This window comes from Mesoplodon densirostris, chromosome 20 (assembly GCF_025265405.1).
Source record: "Mesoplodon densirostris isolate mMesDen1 chromosome 20, mMesDen1 primary haplotype, whole genome shotgun sequence".
In the NCBI taxonomy this organism is placed as follows: domain Eukaryota; kingdom Metazoa; phylum Chordata; class Mammalia; order Artiodactyla; family Ziphiidae; genus Mesoplodon; species Mesoplodon densirostris.
The window spans coordinates 5,108,469-5,125,530 of record NC_082680.1 but is presented as its reverse complement, the minus strand read 5'-3'; the positions used below and the strand labels follow the sequence as shown (position 1 = coordinate 5,125,530).

Sequence of the window (17,062 nt, the reverse complement as noted above, 5' to 3'; positions counted from 1 at the left end):
TTTGAATTTGTGCAAAGCAGTAATTTTCCAGGTGATGGTGACGGAGGGGTGATAAGGTAAATTTCAATGGTTACGCATATAAATACTTGTTATAGTGGCCTGTGAAATATAAACTGGGGAAATGCCCATCAAAACTGAGAAGGTCATGGGAGACAGAGGCCAGAGTTTGGGCTCAGTCATCTACATGTATTGAAGTACCCCAAACTGAAGTTATTGGGGAAACAGTAAAGCAGAGAAAGTGCCGAGCAACCTCTGTAGCTGGCCGTAAAAAGAACTGAGTGACATAGGCTGGCAGAATTGCTTCAAAACCATCGAGACTCTTAAAACAGGAAGGACACTAAATAGTCTGCAGGCAACAAGCAGCCAGGAGGCATCTTTCCCACTTTCAGATCCTATGGTATGTGGATATGAGAGAAGACTCCCCACTGTTGAGAGGATGAGAGGTAAACAGTGTTCTCGGGGTATAAGTTTTAATTCCCATTAGGATATTAATCAGATACTATGCCAGTGAATCAGATTTTAACCAGTCAAGACCTAAGTATCGTATGAAGGCTTTATCCCAGTTATGGTCTAGCATGTGAGGAAGGTAAGTATTAGGAAGCAGACACTTAGAAAGGTTGAAGTTGGGCCTCCCTGGTGGCGCAGTGGTTGAGAGTCCGCCTGCCGGTGCAGGGGATACGGGTTCGTGCCCCGGTCTGGGAGGATCCCATATGCCGCGGAGCGGTTGGGCCCGTGAGCCATGGCCGCTGGGCCTGCGCGTCCGGAGCCTGTGCTCCGCAACGGGAGAGGCCACAACAGTGAGAGGCCCACATAACACAAAAAGGAAAAAAAAAAAAAAAAAAAAAAAAAAGAAAGGTTGAAGTCAGCATAGAGCTACTTTGCCATATAGAATCTTCTCAGTAGTTTATTTGCAAAGTGAAATATGTATTTGTCAAAAGCACACCGTCAGAATCTTATGATCTAGCTGTTACTAGTGTGTCAAACATGGATTATTCTACCTTGTTATTTAGGATATAATTTATCTAAGATGCTATGCACACATAGTTTTATTTTATGTCTTTTCTAATTACCCTAAAAGGTAATTAAGCTGAGTCTTCATACAACATTGTTTGAGTTGCATGCAGCAAACTAGAAACCTTCACAGTTATATTGAAAACTGACAAAAGGAAGACTGTGAAACCTTTAGTAAAATTGAATCTCAAAGGCTTTCCTGGTATGAGGAACAAAAACAGGCATAAGTATTGTGACTTCTGCTAATATTAACAATTTGTTCTCAGGGTGAAGTACAATCGGGAAATAATAGTATTAAGTAGCTATCACATCAATTTCACATAATGTATGTGATGTTTTACATATATAATTGAATTCATAGCATGCTATATTGCTCTGTTTTTGCTATTTTTTTTTTTTGTTGTTGTTTCTTTTTGCTGTATGCGGGCCTCTCACTGTTGTGGCCTCTCCCGTTGCGGAGCACAGGCTCCGGATGCGCAGGCCCAGTGGCCATGGCTCACGGGCCCAGCCGCTCCGCGGCATATGGGATCCTCCCAGACCGGGGCACGAACCCGTATCCCCTGCATCGGCAGGCGGACTCTTAACCACTGCGCCACCAGGGAGGCCCTGTTTTTGCTATTTTTTATAAGTGATGAAGTGAGAATGAAAAAGATTAAGAAACATGACAAATATATACATAACTTTTGTAAAGATGGAATTCAACCTCTCAGAATAATTGGGAGGGGTAAAAAATGTATGTTATAATGTAAGGTTTGTGAGATGGGCTTTGAGGGTATTTAAACAGTGATGGCCAGGATTTAAGAATACTTGAATTGTATCCTGCCAGCTGTTCCCTTTCCCAGAGATTTTCCTGGGGAGTTAGAATATGCAGAACATATATGACACTGGGGATATAAGATTAATACATACATACATACGTACATACATACATACATACTTTACATTCCTTCCAGCTGCAGTCTGTAGAAATTAGAACTAAATTAGACATCATGTACTCCTTTTTCTATTTGAGGAAAATGGTTGATGATGGACCATTTTGATGGCTCTTACTTGGATACTCATGTCATTAAAAACAATAACACTAATAAAGCTCGTGATTGCCACTTCTTGTCAAGATGCAATAACAAGGACTGAATTTTCCCTCCTGCCTAAAACAACTATTAAATGGGAAAAATGTATGAAAAAATGCTTTGCAAGACACTGGACATCAGACAAGAGACAGTGATTTCTGAGAGACAGGAAACAAACGATTAACTCAGTGTATTGCTGTGATTGAGTTTCCATTTGCAGTGCAAGGAGGGGAAACCCAGGCAGAACCCTGTGGAGCCCCTGAGTTGAGGAGACCAAGTTACGAGACCATGGAAAGCAAGGTACCTAGAGTTTTGAAACAGAATATTTACCAGGGAGAACAGAACTGAGCAGATAAAGAACTCTGGAAACCTGGGTAGTTCTCCCTTGAGTATTCAACAGAATACTGATCAGAGTGTGCCTACATGTGAGCAGACTTTTGGGGTCTAGGGGAAGGGTCATGAAAAGAACTGAAGGGGCTGGAATAGTAACTGCTGCACCAAGCAAGCTGGAAACGTCAAGATTTATGGGGCATTGGGCAGAGTACACAAAAAAGCCTTGCCTCTGTAGCGTGAATAATTTAGTCCTGGACTAAGCACAGCTCTATTCCCCTGGAAAAAAAATCTTAAAAACAAAACCTGAAAGGATCAAACTGTTTCCAAGTAACTAACTGTGTTCCATAATAAAGCACATTTATAGGATTATAAAAATGTCTAGCTCTCAGTAAGATAAAATCACAATCTCTGGCCATAAAAAATTACCTGGCATGTTAAATGTTAAAAAGAAGAATCAGTTGATCAAAAGTGACTGGGAACTGACAGAGACATTATATAACTAGCAGGAGGATATTAAAGTTATTGTATTTATATTATATTTGTATAATATATTCATATATACTGTATTTGAAAGTTAAGTATAGAAATGGCAGTTATAAAAAAGTTATGATGACATAAACATTACCCTGCAGAGGATTAAGGGTAGACTAAGCTTTTCAGAATAAAAGATTAGTAAACTTGAAGACATAGCAATAGAATCTACTCAAAACAAATACATAGAGTGAAAAAAAATAAACACAGCATCAGTAAGCTGTAGGACAGTTTTAAGTACACATGGTTAGAGTTCCTGAAGAAGAGAAGGGTGTGGGGCAGAAAACTGTTCAAAGAATTAATGGTTGAAAAATTTCCAAATTTTATAAAACTGTAAACTCATATACCTAAGAATATGAATTAACCTCAAGTATGGAAGATAGTATGGAAATTCTTCATAAAATTAAAAATAGAGTTACCATATGGTCTGGCAGTCCCGCTCCTGGGTATATATCCAAAAGAAATGAAATCTATATCTCAAAGAAGTGTCTTCTTTTCCATGTTTGCGGCAGCATTATTCATAATAGCCAAGATATAGAAACAGCCTAAGTATCTGTCAACAAGTGAATGGATAAAAAATATTGATACACACACACAGGATTAAAACATATGCCAACAATAGCACAAAAGTTAAGAGAGAAAATACTAAGATTTTTAGGCTAAATGTAAAATGGTATAATATCTCATGAAGGTAGACTATAAGCTATAGATGTATACTATAAATCCTAAAACAACCCCTGAAATAACCAAACACAAGAGATAAAATGGTATCATAAAACATATTTAATTAATCTGAAAGGAGGCAGGAAAGATGGAAAGAAGGAATAAAAGACAGAAGAATAGAAAGCAAATAGCAAAGTGATAGATTTAAACTTAACCATATTAATAATCACACTAAATACAGTTGGTCTAAATACTAGAAATCAAAGTCAGAGTTTGTCAGGTTGGATGAAAAAGCTAGACCTATTATTCATAATATTTCCCTACCATTCTAATGCTATATTATAGGTAGGCTCTGCAATGATGTCATCTCTCTCATTCCTGATATTTGTAATTTTTTATTTTGCCTTTTTTTTTTACTGATCAATCTGATTAGAATTTTATCAATTTTATTTATCTTGTCAAAGGACTTTTAGTTCCAATGATTTTCTCTTTTCTGAGGGGACAGGGAAGAATGTGATTTATTTCCCTCCTATTATTAGTTTGCGTTATATGACATAGGTGAAGGGATTTTGCAGATGTGGTTCAGGTTTCAAGTCAGGTGACTTCGAAGTAATCATAAGGGAGATTACCCTGGGTAGGTCAGACCTAATCAGGTGAGACTCAAAAGAGGTAGTACCCAGCCTTAGTCAGGGATTCAAAGCCTGAGAAGGATTCGATTGCTGGCCTTGGGGAAGTGGGCTGACATGTGGTGAGAGGGTCGATGGAGGGGGCCTTGTGACAAAGACCTAGTGACATTCTCTGTGAGCTGAGAATTTTCTGGCTGAAAAATAGCTTATAGGACTGTCCCCAGTCCTACTGCTTCAAGAAATGATATTTTTCAAATAGTTGATACTCTTACATACTGCTGGTGGGAATGTGAAATGATATAACACATTTGTAAAACACTTGATGGTGATGCATACAGTTATCATATGATCCAACAATTCCATTCCTAAGTATTTCCTCAAGGGAAAGGAAGCATATGTTCCTACTAAGAGCTGCACATGAATGTTCATAGCAACTTCATTGTAATAACCAAAACCTGGATACAACCCAAATGTCCCTCAGTTATAACTGATTATAACTCCACACAACAGATTACTTCTTAGCAATAAAAAAGAATGAACTGCTGATATACACTCTAACAAGTTAATCTCAAAATAATCATCCTGAGTGAAAGAACCTAGGTCACAAAAAGTACACATTTTATAATTCAATTAATATAAAATCCTAGGAAATGCAAGGTAAAGTTTAGTGACAAACAGCAGATTAGAGGTTGTCCGGGGACCAGGGAGGGGTGGTGGTGGAGTGGAGAGGGGCAGGAGGTAACAATTCATCAGAAGCACAGGAAGATTTGGGGAGTGAAAGATATATTTATTTTCTTGATTTTGGTGATGGTTTCATGGGCATATACTTATACTAAAATGTGTCATATTGTACACCTAAACAGGTACCATTTATTGCATTTCAATTTTAACTTTAAAAAGCTGTTTATAAAAATAATGCTTTTTTGTTTCAATCCTTGAATTTGCTATTTTTCTGTCTCCTGAACAGATTCTTGGACTCTTCAAAGTAAAAACAGAATATAAGTACAATAACTTGATCTATACCAAAGTGTGGCTTAGTCTAGTTAAGTGGTGAAAACCTACTATTTGCCTTTGACTTCAGCTTGACATTTGGAACTAATAAGCCGAATGCCTATTTAAATGCTTTTTAAATTTAACTTAGCTGAGCTTACTCTGCGTGATCAATGATTGTGAGATATTATAGGTGCCATCAAATTAAATCTCAGGAGCAAGAACAAGGCATGTCATGCAGATTTATCATTAGTATCTGGCTACACACTTTCACATTTAGGTACTCATTCTAAATGTGGCTTGGGATCTGCTTCATATATTGGAATTTTATCAGTCAAATGAGGTATAATAAATGTTATTGTAGAGGTAAAGTCCATAATAAGTAATGATGATTATGAAAGCTATTAATTTTTATACAAATTAATTATTGAGAACTTTCAAGTAGTCAAGTAAATAGCAAAATACACTGGCAGTTAACTTGTATATAATGAAGGGAAATATAGATAGAAATTCAATTTTTGTTACCATGAAATCCAATTTAATTACTCCTTTGCTACATTGCTATATCCAAGATTTACTGGTTATCTTTTTCCCAATAATTGGGTGAAATAGGAAATTTAAGAAGAAAGTAAGATAAAACAGAACGATCTAAGTGAAGGCAATAATCTTAAATTTGCTGCTGAAATACTTAAAAAGACTTTTCTTCAAACAGGACAGAAAGCTTCAGTGTGTGGTATTGCTACAGAGAAATTTTGGTCACTATTCTTGCAGAGAGAAAGGGAAATATAACATCTCAGTGAGAATATTACCAAGAACTCTGCTCTGTTCTTGAGGATGACTGGCCCTTGTAAAGCTCCTTATCCCTGCTTTTCATTTGCTGTTTTTTCTCTGCAGAATCTCAGTCCCTTTGCCAAACAAAGAACCCTTCTTAATTATTGTTTAGTAGAGCAACCAAATCCCTTGACTCTCTTGCTAAATCTCTTATCCCCTTCTTTCTCAGTGAGTAGTAGCTGTATACAGTGATTGCCTACGTGGGCGCAAGTGACAGACTTCCCAGCATTGTTATGATGGTTAATTAACTGAATAAATATACGCAAAGCAACTAGAAGATGGGCGATAAAAAAAAAGTATTTGCTATTACAATTATGCATAGGTACTTAATATGTTTTAGATCTATCTGATTTGCATATTTCTACCCAAAAGTCAGCACAGAAGGGAGCCAGGGGAGGTTTTATATTATATTATTGGCAGGTATTATTTTATTTTAAAATTAAGATAAAATATATGAATGTACCTTGCACATAATATGTGCCTTAACCTTTTTTCATGCTGTAGAAAACAGGATTTAGAATTAGGGAATCCGAATGTGAATTCTTGAATTTTGAGAACATATACACAAAAAATTCATCTCTCAACCTCATAGACTTCCTATGAAAATGGGTATAGTAGTACCAAATTTGTAGACTTGGTGCCAGGATTAAGTGAAATAACATGTACAAAGAATATGTAATACTTTTTGTAAAAAAGCTATTTCCTTTCTTATCTCCTCTTTCTTTTACCTTTGTTAGGCCTCATCTTATTTATCTGTAAAATCAGGAAGTCAGATTAGATTTTCTCTAAGTCCTAAAGTTTATTTCTTTTTTTTCCTTAACATCCTTATTGGAGTATAATTGCTTTACAATGTTGTGTTAATTGCCGTTGTATAACAAAGTGAATCAGCTATACGTATACATATATCCCCATATCCCTTCCCTCTTGTGTCTCCCTCCCACCCTCCCTATCCACCCCTTTAGGTGGTCACAAAGCACCAAGCTGAGCTCCCTGTGCCATGGGGCTGCTTTCCACTAGCTATCTGTTCTACATTTGGTAGTGTATATATGTCCATGTCACTCTCTCACTTCGTCCCAGCTTACCCTTCCCCCTCTCCATGTCCTCAAGTCCATTCTCTAGGTCTGCGTCTTTATTCCTTCCCTGCCCCTAGGTTCTTCAGAACAATTTTATTTTTTTTTAGATTCCATATATATGTGTTAGCATATGGTGTTTTTTGTTCTCTTTCTGACTTACTTCACTGTGTATGACAGTCTCTAGGTCCATCCACCTCACTACAAGGAATTCAGTTTCGTTTCTTTTTTATGACTGAGTAGTATTCCATTGTATATATGTGCCACATCTTCTTTATCCATTCATCTTTCGATGGACGCTTAGGTTGCTTCCATGTCCTGGCTATTGTAGATAGAACTGCAGTGAACATTGTGGTACATGACTCTTTTTAAATGATGGTTTTCTCAGGGTATATGCCCAGTAGTGGGATTGCTGGGTCATATGGTAGTTCTATTTTTAGTTTTTTAAGGAACCTCAATACTATTCTCCATAGTGGCTGTATCAATTTACATTTCCACCAACAGTGCAAGAGTGTTCCCTTTTCTCCACACCCTCTCCAGCATTTATTGTTTGTAGATTTTTTGATGATGGCCATTCTGACTGGTGTGAGGTGATACCTCATTGTAATTTTGATTTGCATTTCTCTAATGATTAGTGATGTTGAGCATCCTTTCATGTGTTTGTTGGCAATCTGTATATCTTCTTTGGAGAAATGTCTATTTAGGTCTTCTGCCCATTTTTGGATTGGGTTGTTTGTTTTTTGATATTGAGCTGCATGAATTGCTTGTATATTTTGGAGATTAATCCTTTGTCTGCTGCTTCGTTTGCACATGTTTTCTCCCATTCTGAGGGTTGTCTTTTTGTCTTGTTTATGGTTTCCTTTGCTGTGCAAAAGCTTTGAGGTTTCATTAGGTCCCATTTGTTTATTTTTCTTTTTATTTCCACTTCTGTAGCAGGTGGGTCAAAAAGGATCTTGCTGTGATTTATGTCATAGAGTGTTCTGCCTATGTTTTCCTCTAAGAGTTTTATAGTGTCTGACCTTACCATTTAGGTCTTTAATCCATTTTGAGTTTATTTTGGTGTATGGAGTTAGGGAGTGTTCTAATTTCATTCTTTCACATGTAGGTGTCCAGTTTTCCCAGCACCACTTATTGAAGAGGCTATCTTTTCTCCACTGTATATTCTTGCCTCCTTTACCAAAGATAAGGTGACCATATGTGCGTGGGTTTATCTCTGGGCTTTCTATCCTGTTCTATTGATCTATATTTCTGTTTTTGTGCCAGTACCATACTGTCTTGGTTACTGTAGCCTTGTAGTATAGTCTGAAGTCAGGGAGCCTGATTCCTCCAGCTCCATTTTTCTTTCTCAAGATTGCTTTGGCTATTTGGGGTCTTTTTGCGTTTCCATACAAATTGTGAAACTTTTTGTTCTAGTTCTGTGAAAAATGCCACTGGTAGCTTGATAGGGATTGCACTGAATCTGTACATTGCTTTGGATAGTATAGTCATTTTCACAGTGTTGATTCTTCCAATCCAAGAACATGGTATATCTCTCCATCTGTTTGTATCATCTTTAATTTCTTTCATCAGTGTCTTATGGTTTTCTGCATACAGGTCTTTTGTCTCCTTCAGTAGGTTTATTCCTAGATACTTTATTCTTTTTGTTGCAGTAGTAAATGGGAGTGTTTCCTTGATTTCTCTTTCAGATTTTTCATCATTAGTGTATAGGAATGCAAGAGATTTCTGTGCATTAATTTTGTATCCTGCTACTTTACCAAATTGATTGATTAGCTCTAGTAGTTTTCTGGTAGCATCTTTAGGATTCTCTATGTATAGCATCATGTCATGTGCAAACGGTGACAATTTTACTTCTTTTCCGATTTGGATTCCCTTTCTTTTTCTTCTCTGATTGCTGTGGCTAAAACTTCCAAAACTATGTTGAATAATAGTGGTGAGAGTGGGCAACCTTGTCTTGTTCCTGATTAGTGGAAATGGTTTCAATTTTTCACCATTGAGAACGATGTTGGCTGTGGGTTTGTCATATATGGCCTTTATTATGTTGAGGTAAGTTCCCTCTATGCCTAGTTTCTGTAGGGCTTTTATCATAAATGGGTGTTGAATTTTGTCAAAAGCCTTTCTGCACCTATTGAAATGATCTTATGTTTTTTCTCCTTCAATTTGTTAATATGGTTTATCACATTGATTGATTTTCATATATTGAAGAATCCTTGCACTCCTGTGATAAACCCACTTGATCATGGTGTATGATCCTTTTAATGTGCTGTTGGATTCTGTTTGCTAGTATTTTGTTGAGGATTTTTGCATCTATGTTCATCACTGATATTGGCCTGTAGTTTTCATTTTTTTGCGACATCTTTTCCTGGGTTTGGTATCAGGGTGGTGATGGCCTCGTAGAATGAGTTTGGGAGTGTTCCTCCCTCTGCTGTATTTTGGAAGAGTTTGAGAAGGATAGGTGTTAGCTCTTCTCTAAATGTTTGATAGAATTCACCTGTGAAGCCATCTGGTCCTGGGCTTTTGTTTGTTGGAAGATTTTTTAATCACAGTTTCAATTTCCGTGCTTGGGATTGGTCTGTTTTTGTTTTCTATTTCTTCCTTGTTCAGTCTCGGAAGGTTGTGCTTTTCTAAGAATTTTTCCATTTCTTCCAGGTTGTCCATTTTATTGGCATATAGTTGCTTGTACTAATCTCTCATGATCCTTTGTATTTCTGCAGTGTCAGTTGTTACTTCTGCTTTTTCATTTCTAGTTCAGTTGATTTGAGTCTTCTCCCTTTTTTTCTTGATGAGTCTGGCTAATGGTGAATCAATTTTGCTTATCTTTTCAAAGAACCAGCTTTTAGTTTTATTGATCTTTGCTATCGTTTCCTTCATTTCTTTTTCATTTATTTGTGTTCCAATCTTTATGATTTCTTCCTTCTGATAACTTCGGAGGTTTTTTTTGTTCTTTTTTCTCTAATTGCTTTAGGTGTAAGGTTAGTTTGTTTATTTGAGATGTTTCTTGTTTCTTGAGGTAGGATTGTATTGCTGTAAACTTCCTTCTTAGAACTGCTTTTGCTGCAACCCATAGGTTTTGGGTCATCATGTTTTCATTGCCATTTGTTTCTAGGTATTTTTTGATTTCCTCTTTGACGTCTTCAGTGATCTCTTAGTTATTTAGTAGTGTATTGTTTAGCCTCCATGTGTTTGTATTTGTTACAGATTTTTTCCTGTAATTGACATCTAGTCTCATAGCATTGTGGTTGGAAAAGATACTTGATACGATTTCAATTTTCTTAAATTTACCAAGACTTGATTTGTGCCCCAAGATATGATTTATCCTGGAGAATGTTCCATGAGCACTTTAGAAGAAAGTCTATTTTGTTGTTTTTGGTTGGCATGTTCTATAAATATCAATTAAGTCTGTCTTATTTAATGTATCATTTAAAGCTTGTGTTTCCTTATTTATGTTCATTTTGGATGATCTGTCCATTGGTGAAAGTGGGGTGTTAAAGCCCCCTACTATTATCGTGTAACTGTCAATTTCCGCTTTTATGGCTGTTAGCATTTGCCTTATGTATTAAGGTGCTCCTATGTTGGGTGCATAACTATTTACAATTATTATATCTTCTTCTTGGATTGACCATTTAATTATTATGTAGTGTCTGTCTTTGTCTCTTGTAATAGTCTTTATTTTAAAGTCTGTTTTGTCTGATATGAGAATCGCTACTCCAGCTTCCTTTTGATTTCCATTTGCATGGAATATCTTTTTCCGTCCCCTCACTTTTAGTCTGTATGTGTCTCTAGGTCTGAAGTGGGTCTCTTGTAGACAGCATCTATATGGGTCTTGCTTTTTGTATCCATTCAGCCAGTCTATTTCTTTTGGTTGGAGCATGTAATCCATTTACATTTAAGGTAGTTATTCATCTGTACGTTCTATTACCATTTCCTTAATTGTTGTGGGTTTGTTATTGTATGTTTTTTCCTTCTCTTGTGTTTCCTGCCTAGAGAAATTCCTTTAGCATTTATTGTGAAGCTGGTTTGGTGGTGCTGGATTCTCTTAGCTTTTGCTTGTCTGTAAAAGTTTTAATTCCTCCGTTGAATCTGAATGAGATCCTTGCTGGTTGGAGTAATCTTGGTTGTAGGTTTTTCCCTTTCATCACTTTAAATACGTCCTGCCACTCCCTTCTGGCTTGCAGATTTTCTGCTGAAAGATCAGCTGTTAAGCTTAATGGGATTCCCTTGTATGTTATTTGTTGCTTTTCCCTTGCTGCTTTTAATATTTTTTCTTTGTATTTAACTTTTGATAGTTTGATTAATATTTGTCTTGGCATGTTTCTCCTTGGATTTATCTTGTATCAGACTCTCTCTGCTTCCTTGACTTGATTGACTATTTCCTTTCCCATATCAGGGAAGTTTTCAACTATAATCTCTTCAAATATTTTCTCAGTCCCTTTCTTTTTCTCTTCTTCTTCTGGGACCCCTATAATTAGAATATTGGTATGTTTAATGTTGTCCCAGAGGTCTCTGAGACTGTCCTCAATTCTTTTCATTCTTTTTTCTTTATGCTGCTCTGTGGTAGTTATTTCCACTATTTTATCTTCCAGGTCACTTATCCGTTCTTCTGCCTCAGTTATTCTGCTATTGATTCCTTCTAGAGAAATTTTAATTTCATTTATTGTGTTGTTCATCATTGTTTTTTTTACCCTTTTGTTCTTCTAGGTCCTTGTTAAACGTTTCTGAACCAACCCAACCCACTCGGAGCAGACAGCAAAAACAACGGGAACTGTGAACCTGCAGGCTGCAAAAAGGAGACCCCAAACACAGTAAGTTAAGCAAAATGAGAAGACAGAGAAATACACAGCAGATGAAGGAGCAAGGTAAAAACCCACCAGACCAAACTAGTGAAGGGGAAATAGCCAGTCTACCTGAAAAAGAATTCAGAGTAATGATAGTAAAGATGATCCAAAATCTTGGAAATAGAATGGAGAAAATACAAGTCCTAAAGTTTTGTGATTCTGTACGAACACTCAGAATGACCTCTCCGTTCTCTGAACTTTCAGAGAAGCACTTTAAATATACATAACCTTGTATCATTTTGCACTTAAATATATGTGGCCTGGGGTCATTCTCTAGTAGTGTCATGTGAGTCTCTCATATGTGTCTCCAAAAACAGGCACTATATTGATTATTTCTCTTGTATAGTTTGCCGTGCCAAACAGTGCTGAGCATACACTGGTGAAGACCTACTTATTGGCTTATTTCGTATATAAACCTATAACCAATGAATCAACATGTACTGAAAGGTACAAATACTTTGAAGAGTTGCTAGTGCTATGTAAGTGAAAGATTAATTCCACTCTATTCCAGGCATTCCGGAATACTTTTCTTGGGTCATGGAACATAGTTAATGTATTCATTTAAAAGCATAGCAAGGGTGCCTCTTTCCAAGGTCTTAGTGATGGATGTAATGAAGAGTATATCAGAGGAGTCTACAGGGCTGACTCTCAAGCAGGAGATAATAGAATGCAGCTGAATGCATTAAATCTTCCAAGACTTCAAATTTTCTGCCTTAAATGACATTATGTCATTTTAGTCCAGCTCACTTAGAAATTTCTCATTCTGAAAGTGACTGAGGTTGGTATTTTTGAGAAATTGTTTGTTATCTCTTGTTTCCTAACCTCCGTTCTTCCTAAGCTCAAAATATGAAACTATAAGACATAAAGGATCAATCTTTCTGATGCGTAGATATAGATATGTGGAATCTCTTTCAGTGATTGACACCTGTGGCTTAGGTGGGGCAGGAGACTCCAGATTTATTACCTTTAAGTTTGCTCAGATGCTTCCCTCTCTCTCACACTCTTTCAGTGCTTCAATCCCAATGTTGGATCTCTAACCTCATGCATGATATGTAAATGGGGTAATAAATCTTACTGTAGAGCAACTAAAAATTGTCAAAATTTGAGACAATATGGATGGACTTAGAGGGTATTATGCTAAGTGAAATCAGTCAGACAGGGAAAAACAAATGCTCTATGATCTCACATATATGTGGAATATAAAAAAACAAAGCAGCGAGCAAACAAAACAAAATGAAAACAGGCTCATAGACACAGAGAACAGATTGCTGGTTGCCAGAGGGGAGGGGATGGTAGGAAAGGGGGTGCAGGAGAGCAGAGTAGGGCACAATGCCCAGTTAAGAGACTGTGGTAATATTCTAGGAGAGAGATGAGGGTCTGTTGGAGAAAAGTGTCAAAGAGTTCAGAGAAAATTGTCTAGAATCCTGAGATATTTGGGTGGTAGAACAGACAAGACTAGATGATGGAGTCCAGGTGAAGTTTGAGGGATATAAAGGGATAGGAAAATGGTGCCACATCTCTAGCCTGAGTCACTGAATACAGGATGATGTCTTTCCCTGAGACAGTAAACACAGTAGGAGGTTTGGAGGCAAGAAGGTAGGATTTCAAGTTTGGACATGATATCTTTGAGGCCTCAAAATGGGATTTTCTAGTAAGTGGTCAGATATAGATGCAAAGAAAAATCTGGGTGGAAGAGAGAGTAAATAGAGGGCACATGATAGAATCCTGGAAAATACCACCATTAACAGGGATAAACACAGGATGAGGAGACTTTGAGGAGCATTCTGGAAAAGGACTCTGAGATTAAAGGGAGAAGAGGCTGAAGAGCACGTTGGAAAGGAGAGCTTTAGGAACGTTATGGACTTCTCTTGCTGGATCAAACAAGACGTGTCCAGAAACATGGTTGGTGAGGCTGGGAGGGCCAGAGCAGGAGGGACAGAGGTTGGACCGTGGGGGCCAAGAAAAGACTGGCAGCTTCTGTTTTCTCTGTACCTTAGGAAGGGAAATTATTAACTGGCAGGGTTAAAATAGCCTTCTGGAGACCTGAAAATACGCTGAGAAGAGAAAGGGAGGTGCTGGGCAGAACCGAACACCCATGTGACCTTAGCGTCCATGTTTTTATTGTGACAACAGTCTGAGCAGGTGGCTTATTTTTATTTATTTGGTTTTTTTGTTTGTTTATATAATATAGTTCATTCGCCAGACCAGAACTATCAGTTAGATACTTTCTTCTTCAGGTAACAAAAAGCTAAATTACTGTGGCTTAAAGAAATAGTCGTTTATTTTCCCTCATATACTAGGAATTCTGTCTGTGGTGGCTGCAGGAGTAGATTCAGCATCCCCCTGGGGTCAGGAATGGTGTCTTGGTGATTTCCTTGGCCTTTGGCTCAGGGTTAAAAGATGGCTGCTGCAACTCCAGGCATCACATTCACATTTATAGGAGGAAGAAGGAAGGGAAGTATAGGCAATTTTTTTTTAATCAAAAAAGCCAAAGCTGGGCTTCCCTAGTGGTGCAGTGGTTGAGGGTCCGCCTGCCGATGCAGGGGACATGGGTTCGTGCCCCGGTCCAGGAAGATCCCACATGCCGCGGAGCGGCTGGGCCCATGAGCCATGGACGCTGAGCCTGCGCGTCTGGAGCCTGTGCTCCGCAACGGGATAGGCCACAACAGTGAGAGGACCGCGAACCGCAAAAAAAAAAAAAAAAAAAAAAGTAAAAGCTTTAGCAGAAACTACATGTTATGTCTAACTGGCCAGAGTTATGCCATATGACACTTATAGATTCAAGAGGAGCCAGGAAAGTGAGTATCTAACTTTTCTATAACAAAAACAGAAAAGGGAAATGAGAATCGTGAATGGGTGTTGAATGAGCCCAACCCAAAGTGACATCCACACCAGGTGTCAGTGTGGGGAAGGTGGAGAAGTGGATAGATTCAGGTTTGGGTTTTTCACATAGACCCCCATGAAAGACAAATAGAGTAAGAATATAAAGGAAGCAGTCAAGAGAGTGTTTGAAATTATAATTTATGGAACTTAAAAGACTAGAAGAGGATTTGTCCATAGGTAAACAGTAAAGAAACTAGATGTTTTCAAAAAGCCAAGAACAGCAGTAGTGAGATCAACTAAGTGAGAGAGTTGGATGGGATAGAAGTGTGGTCTGTAAAAGTAGTTTGAATTCATGATCTCAAATGCTGGAGCTGGATTATCAAGGTCAGTGATAAAGCAGTAGAATTTCATCTTCATGTATAAAGCAAGTAGAAGCCATTGTAAGTTTTCAAATGGATGAATAGGGAGAGAAGAAAATAATGTGAAACGTCTTCTGTGGGCAGACTATTCTGATAGCTCGTGGCGAAGTATTTTGGAAGCAACAAAGAATAGAATCAACTATGGAAACGTAAGTTATAGCGTTTGGCCATAGACTTTCATCGAAGGCCATCCAAGTATTATTATATATTGAACTAGTGCTCAATAAGAATAATTTCTGCTTTAAAATGTATATGCTTTTTTCGTATCGTGAAGTCAACCTTTAAGCCAGGTCATTAAATGCCAGTCACATTGATCCCAGATGGAAACGACGGTTGATCCATTCCATGGGCACCTAGTCTTCAAGCCACATCATCCATGAGCTTGGCACTCAATAACTGAGCTCGAAGGCTTATGTCAGTGAATTAGACTAAGCAGATGTGGAAGACCAGTGTTTTAGTTTGTCTTAAATTAAGCGGACCTCCTGATTAAGAATCACAACTTGTTTCCACAAGTGTAGTTTTGAAAGGGAGTTCTGTATAATGATGCCAGATCACTTTTCATAAATCTTCAAACATTGTCAACAACATTGAAGTCAACTTACATGAAGTCAACAGTGCTTGTAATCATAGAAGAAGTAGCAGAGACCTGCCCGAGGCAAAAAGTAAACTGAAATTGACTAGGAACTGCAATCCGCCTGGGTAGATTCATTCAGTACATTAGAGAAAGATCCTAATTCCTTGAGATTTTGAAATCACTCTTTACTGTTAGTTTTAACAGGGAAACAAATTCAATGCCCTTAATGAACAAGCCAAGTCTGTAGATTTAAGATAAATATCAAATTCCCACTTTTTATGAATTTTTTTTCAGGAAAAAAAAAGTTTATCAGGGAAAAACAAAAGAAAACAGCAATCAACTTTAGCCCAGGATCCATTTTCAGTGACAGGTATTGCATTAGCTCACCCACCTTCTGTTTAGTGGTGTGTAAACTAATTGTTTCTTTGGCATGCCTTTCCCCAGATTTTATAACGTTAATGAATGTAAGGTGATGTAAAGGCAAACTGCTCAGCCTTGGAAGCTCAAGTTTTAAATAAGGTTGTTTGAAAGACTATTTTTATTAGTTAAAAGAGAAAGACCTTTTCACAGGGAGATCTAATTTCTTCTAATCTCTTGTTTGGTCTCTCCTCATGAGTTTTTCTAGAATTACTGTCAGTTCAGGCTCTGTTTGTCTTACACTCACTTCCCTAGTCTCTACTTTGATTTTTTCATTCAAATAATTGGATCTTAAACTGTAATAAATCCATTTTAACCAAACTTGTTGTTGTTTGTAAAGTTTTCAACAACAGTGTAAAAAAGAATTGGCAAAGCTTGTAACTTGAGAAGTCGCACTTTTTAGATACTAAGCTAGGAAAATGTATAATAAATTAACTTCTGAGTATGAATTGGGCTTGTCCAGTAGACTGAATCATTATTGAAAAATCTGACCACCTCTCTCCCCTCAGGACTCTGCCTTGATTTCTGTTCAGCCTACACATTAAACCCAAGAATCTCATCTCCAGCTTTCTTTGCGTCTTTGGTTTATGCTTATACGCTTAGCTTCTTCCTCTGTTCCCATTGAACCCCAACTAGGTAAACTTTACAGAAAAAGATTATTTCCTTCAACTCCTTTTTGCCTTGACAATTTTTCAATCATCCTTATACTTGCTGCACACTTTTCTTTTCCCCTAAATTTAGAGAAAATCAGAGAAATATCCATCATAAAAATAAAATCTGTCTTCTTCTCTAAATCATTCCCTGATTAAGTGGAAGTAAGAAATATTTCAAGATATTAAAAGTCTTACAGTATGTGCCTGTAGTTCCAAAAC

At 37.4% G+C, this 17,062-nt stretch overlaps 1 protein-coding gene across 4 annotated transcripts in view; it reads left to right on the top strand.

Moving 5' to 3' along the window:
* Nucleotides 1–17,062, top strand: part of NEIL3 (nei like DNA glycosylase 3) — a 476,723-nt gene that overhangs the window by 68,985 nt on the left and 390,676 nt on the right. For all 4 annotated transcript variants that reach the window (XM_060086013.1, XM_060086012.1, XM_060086010.1 and 1 more), the window contains exon 3: nt 11,821–11,924. The gene's annotated coding sequence lies outside the window, so the exon portion shown is untranslated. The remainder of the gene's footprint in view (nt 1–11,820; nt 11,925–17,062) is intronic.